The 6,530-nt window shown below is 40.6% G+C and overlaps 1 protein-coding gene across 1 annotated transcript in view; it reads left to right on the top strand.

The window, feature by feature from the left end:
* Positions 1-6,005: 6,005 nt before the first annotated feature.
* The window catches only part of LOC147712728 (6-phosphofructo-2-kinase/fructose-2,6-bisphosphatase 2-like), a 235,129-nt gene continuing 234,604 nt past the window's right edge, over positions 6,006-6,530 (top strand). The window contains exon 1 of the mRNA XM_086919698.1: positions 6,006-6,104. The gene's annotated coding sequence lies outside the window, so the exon portion shown is untranslated. The remainder of the gene's footprint in view (positions 6,105-6,530) is intronic.

The following is a 6,530-nucleotide window of genomic DNA, read 5'->3' as shown; positions in this document are numbered from 1 at the left end:
ACCTGGCTCTTCGACAGACCCCCTCCTTGATGGAATGGAACCTGCACCCATCTTCCCCCCACCCACCCCTAGCGCCTTGAGACCCTCACGGGTGAGTAGTCGCGCTTTAACAAACTCCTGATTGATTGATTGATTTTACCAATTCGGTATTTTACCGAATCAGAAAATTTACAAATTCGGTATAATTACCGATTCTGTAATTGAACATGCCCCTACATCTCAATATCCAAATACCGGTCGGAAACGGCCAAAAATCGGTATTGTCGGCTGTTTCCGACCGGTATTTGGATACCTACATCTGGCCGTTAGTGCTGGCAACTTTAATTCACAATATGCGATACATCAGTCTAAAAGGTACTTTATAACAATGTAAGCAGGGACAAAAAAGAAGACATCTTAGTAAAATACAATTGTTCAAACCTCAGAGATGGTATGTGTTTCATCTAAGCAGACTTTAACTGTTTTAATTTAAAGGATGGCAGCACTATCCCTAAAAACATTCAATAGCAATATAACGCACAGCAACAGTACACTTGGGCTAGAAAACCTTAACGACTATGGTTTAAAGACTGTGCATAACTTAAGAAATACATTGCAGCATTATAAATAATTTTCATATCTTCACTCCATTTGTCAATATTACAAATTTTCTTTTCATCTATAAAAAATAAACTTAACAAATCGGGAAATAAGATGGGTGGTGGCTCCATTTAGACATAAGATGATGGTGTTTCTACAAGATCTTTCCCCCAATTCATTAAAAATAGACTTTAATATAGTGTTCCGCTCCTCTCACAATTTGGGGCATAAAGTTACTATATGCACTAAGGCTTTCTCACAAGAACCACATAACCTTCACAATTTAGAGGGCCACTTGTTTTCCCATTGTGGTATTCAATCTTTAGTCGGATATCTCCCGAACCGTAGTAGCATACATTTATTCTTAATTAAGGGTTTTAAATGGAACAACAAATATGGTTGGGGAGATAGTTTACCAAAGGAATTTGCAATTGACCATAAGTGTTTTTTTTCCTAAGTTCATCTTTACCTATTATAGTCGACAATAAAATAGCTGATTGCTTAATTGATTTTTTATAAAGCACGTTACTCCTGATTTCGACTTCTAGGTTTGGACAATCAAAATTACGTAGACACTCATTTAAGGATGTTTGCCAATACTCGCGTATTCACTTCTCATCATCTAATGCCAACACTGATTTGCAAGGGAACCCTCTTCAGCACGAGACAATGACAATAAGATTTTTTTAAATGTAGATTGTCGGGCCATTATTTGTCTTTTTAGACCAAATTCTAGTCTTATATAGGCACGGCTAATATATCTGGGAATCCTAAAAACTGATTTATTTGTCCTTCTTTCAATGTCGTCAAGGGTTTTCACGCCTTTGCCGCGGAAAATAATGGAACCGTAATCCAAGGATGGAATCAGCTTTGCTTTTATAACCTTCAACAGGTGATCGTAATTTGGGCATGATAGCTTATTTCTCAATTTTCTAAAAGCAAATGATAGTGATGTTCCCTTAGCTTCAAGGTTATTAAAATGCTGCCTATATGACATACTATCGTCAAATGTGATTCCTAAATATTTGTAGGATTTTACACATTCAATGACCAAACCATTGGTATTCCATTCTTTCATTCCTAATTTCGTTTCTCCTACAGTCATTATTTTTGTCCTTTTGTATTTATTTTTAGACCATTTTGAGAAACATATTGGTTAAAAGAATCTAATAATATTTTTAGTCCTATAACAGATTGGCTTAATAAAATGGTGTAGTTGGCATATTGTAGATATTTAATCTCCTTGCCTAAAATAGCAGGAGAATGGGCATTGACATGTTTAAAATGAACTGGGAGATCAGACATAAAACGATTAAAAAGACAAGGTGCCAAGACACAACCTTGTTTCGATCCAATATTGGTCTTGAGACGACGAGTTGTGTGTCTTCCATCACCAACTTTGGTCCGTACCCATGTATTGGAGTATAATAATGTAATCATGTAAGGTGTTAGATATACCCCAATTGGTTAACTTCGACCATAATAGATTTCGCTGTACAGAATCAAAGGCGGCTTTTAAATCAATGAAACAAATATACAACTTTTGTTTCCTATATTTGGCCCTATCGCCCAATAACGTCAATAAAATCAAATTTGTGTTAGCCGATTCTCCCTTTCTAAAACCAGTTTGTAAATTTGGAATAAAATCCTTTCTCAGGGCCCATGCTTCCAGTTCTTCCAAAAGACAACTAGCGAATATTTTAGCCCCCACATCCGTTAAGGCAATTAAACGATAATTTGTGGGATTGTCTTGAATACTTCAACTTGTCACCAATGCTTTTAATTATAGTGATGACATATTGGTATTTGGAGCAACACTGCAAGGAACATGACAAGTCTTTTATACAAGAGTGCCAAGTACTTGCTGATGCAGGTCTCACGCTGAACGCCGCAAAGTGTGAGTTTCACAAGACAAAATTTAAATTCTTTGGTCACATATTTTCTGAAGGGGGGATGACTCCTGACCCTGAAAAGTGAAAGCATGTCAGCTTCTTGCCCCCGTAAGATGTCCTGTGCTACGATCCTTTCTAGGTATGACAAGTTATTGCTCAATGTATATTCATGATGTTGCCACTGTAAGGGGTCCATTGGGAGAATTGAAAAAGGAAATGCGCCATTCCAATGGTCTGTTGAATGTGGTCAAAGTTTCAAAAGAATAAAACATGCAATGGAGAATTTAACCCAAGATGGCCTACTTGGACCCAAAACTACACAATGAGATCACAGTAGATGCAAGCCTGGTGGGGCTGGGGGCAATCCTTGCTTGATATAATGGCTGTCTGGATGCTCAGGGACACATTGTGGCCTATGCCAGTCATAGCATGTCTGACACAGAACATACCTATCTGCATCCGGAGAAGTAGAATCTGGCTGTAGTGTGGGCCTGTGAACAGTTTCACGATCATAACACACCACAAAGAGTTGTTCACCATCTTCGAAATCCGAAAGCCAAGATGCACCCTTGCATTGAGAGGTGGTTTCTGAGACTACAAGAGTATAATTATGCAATTGAACACAAGCCGGGTAAAGACCAGAACCCTGCTGATTAATTTTTATGAATAGTACTACATCGTCACAGTTCGACATCTAAGACAACTGAGAAGTACATCAACCTCCTTCTCAAGTCTAGTAGGACAGCGACCATATCAATCAAACAGATTATTGGGGCCACTCATGCATACAAGAACATGGATATTCTCAAAAACATAATTCTGTCTCAATCCCGGAAAAGGTGTGTTTGATCTCTTGCTGATGATGTTGAATTTCAAAAAAATTCAAAAATGTACAGGATAAACTGTCTATGACCAAAGAAGGTGTTGTACTGGGCGGCCCAAGAATTGTCATACCTGAGATCCTAAGACACCAGGTCATTGAACTAGCCCATGAAAGACAATGTGGTATTGCAACTACCAGAAGAGCCCTAAGAGACTATTTGCAGTTCACGCACTTAGATGAGAGAGTTGATATGGAACTCAAATAGTATCATCTTTGCAACTGCCTTTCCCCCATAGTGAATCAACATCCACTGACTATGTCTGACCTTCATGCAAAGATTTGGGAAAGGATTGCAGTTGATATGTTTGGGCCCCTAGGAAACTAACATCATCTTATTTTAGTTATTCATGAATGTTCACGTTTCCCTTTGGTAGAGGAGTTATCATCAACAACCCATGACAAGGTAATTGAGCGACTAGACAACATCTTTGCTACAGGAGGTATCCCTGCCATTCTCAAATCTGACAACTGGCTGCAGTTCAACAGCTTTGAGTCCATAGAGGTCCTAGTCAGAATGAACATCAAGCATCAAAAGAATTGGTGTCATGGAACGATTCATGGGTACCCTTAAAAGGGTTATTCAGCGAGCCTCCCTGTAGGGGATTGAATTAAAGCAAGCCCTGTGTCAAGCCCTCTGTGCTTATAGTTGAACTCCTCACTCCACAGTGGGTGAAAGCCCTGCCACCTTGCATTTCGGGAGAGCCATCAAACCAAACTGCCACAATGGATAGCAGAGTGATTCTTGAGTGCTGACAAGGTTCACGTAAACAACACTTCTTGGAAGGGCAAGATGAAGATATATGCTAATAGGTGTTGGAGAGCCCAAGGGTCAGGTTTCAATGGAGATGACTTAGTCCTGGTCAGGCAGAAATTAAAGCGGAAAACAGACACTCCTTTTGCTAGCGATTCTTTGATGGTTGTGACATGCAAAGGACACATGGTGACTGCTCCTCATCTCGGACAGTCCATCACACTGTATTTGTTACATTCCAAAAACCCACCCCTGCAATCTTCAGCTCCTACACCTACCGATGAGGCTGTCTTGCCCATCAGTCAGGGCCAAGCATCAGAACAGGAACCATTGGTGTCTGAACAGAGTGCATTTCAACCACTTCATGTCACTTAATCTAGTCGACTATTCTAATACCCATGGAATATTTTTAGGGCTCGATTTTCCCATACAACAAAACAAAGCAAAAAAACAAGCATCACCGTCCGATTCAGCAGAAGCCACTAAAGAGGAAAGAGATGCCCGGGCCACCAAATTACTACAAAGATCTGCATTGTCGCTCTTTGGATTGAAATAAAAGAAGGATGACGCGTAAGATCTGATTTAAATGGGAGTATTTTGCCAGTTTCAGAATAGCAGTTGTACGGGAGAGTCCAACAACTGTTTGAAATAATTCGCCAAACTGAACTCTTCAGGAAGGAAATTTGTATAATGTAAGACATGCATTTTTGTACTTTATGTACTGTCTGTGACTATTAATAATTTAATGTGTCAGCCTCTGCAGGAGCACTTCCCTGCATGCCGTTTAATAGAAGAAACAAAGGGGGGACTAAAATGAATGGAGCAGCTGGTGAAAGTCGGTTGTATTGGACAAATAATAGAGAACAATGTTCAGGACCCGCAATGCCTCTCGATTTGAAGTCAGAGAAAGAAAAGTAAACGTCACTCGGTAAACAGTGTCTGACATTTTACCTAAGTTTTTGAATGCACAGAGAAACGGTCCTAGGAGCGAGGGCTTGTGTCAAGTGCTAAAAATCTATTAAAAAAGTAGTCCCAAAGACAGTTACTTTGATGGGATCTGGGGATGGATAGTTGTAATTGGTCCCTGCTCTTGGAGAGTGCTAAACACATAAAGAGGTAAGAACCATGCAAGCTATGGACAACTGGGTAGGAAGATTGTGAGAGGGACAATGGAGCCAGCAAATAGGAAGCCTGTGAGTGAGCTGAAGCCCACTAAGTATATACAACATGTCTCTTCAAAACAATGCAGGCGCTGTCTAGCTGAGACCTAATGAATGTGTCCCTGTGTAATGTAATTGGCCCTCATGTTAACCGCTCCAATACCTAGGGGTCAAGTTCGGTCTATACAAAAAACTGCAAATAAGAAATAACTGCCCACTTTCTTTAGGGCAAGTTTTTTGTTTTTTTTAATAGCGCAAACTTGACCAGTAGGTATTGGAGCGCTTTACATGAGCACCAGTTACGTTATGCAAGGACACAGGTTTTTTTTCTTTGAATTCTGGAACTTGTAAGTCCTGTTTGTAATGGAACACAAGACTACAAGTCCCAAAACTCAATGAGAAAACCTGGACTGAAGCAGCACATCAGTATTTACCTAGGAAGGGCTGCCACCTAGCCATACCTTTACCTTCCTAATAGGCTGTGTATGGCATACACGGATTATTCATCTTTACTTTTGTTTAAAAACGTTTACTACTTATACATTTCAACATTTCACATATAAATGTTAGTCTCTCAAGTATGTGTTCTGTATGTTTCAAACTTCTAAACAGTAAATAAGAGTAAATAGTTTCGTTTAAGATGGCTGACATGTGCCCGAAGAAAATAACGCTGCAGTAGCTGTCCTCTTTCTTTGTCTATCTTGAAGGTCGTTCAGTCTTGCGAAACATCACATGAGGGGGCTCGCCGTGGGAGTGGTGTTCGTCATTTCCGGTGCTGGGTTCCATAGTTACAGGACCCGCTAGCGGACTACTGAGTGACAGCAGAAGAGGAGCTGAAGGTGAGCGGTCAGGAACGGGAAACAAGGAAAGGCACAGGAGCTGGGAGGAAAGGAGCAACCGGTTAAGGCAAGAAAAAGGAGCTATATCGCTAGTGAATGCGGGATGGAGCTTTGACTTGTCAGGGGGTCGCGTGGTATTCTTAATGGATTAGATGTAATAAAGGATGCACCTAGGGCTCGGAGGACAATTATACAGTTTGTTTGCCGTGGATCAGGAAGGAGCTGGCTTTGTCATTTGGGGGAATAGTACCTATGCAAATGATTGTGCGGGCGAGACAGGCAAGTGACAATTGCTTATGTGTAGAGAGGGACTCAAGGGATGTTCGGGCTGCATGATGTGCGACAGGTGTGTTGGGGCAAGTATATGTTTATAGGTTGTGTGCCGTGGAACAGGTTTGGCTCTTGTGAGCTCAGATGAACTTTCCA

This window comes from Lissotriton vulgaris, chromosome 5 (genome assembly GCF_964263255.1).
Source record: "Lissotriton vulgaris chromosome 5, aLisVul1.2, whole genome shotgun sequence".
NCBI classification, from domain to species: Eukaryota; Metazoa; Chordata; class Amphibia; order Caudata; family Salamandridae; genus Lissotriton; species Lissotriton vulgaris.
The sequence above is the reverse complement of the archived record's forward strand: the minus strand, read 5'-3'. Positions and strand labels throughout refer to the sequence as shown.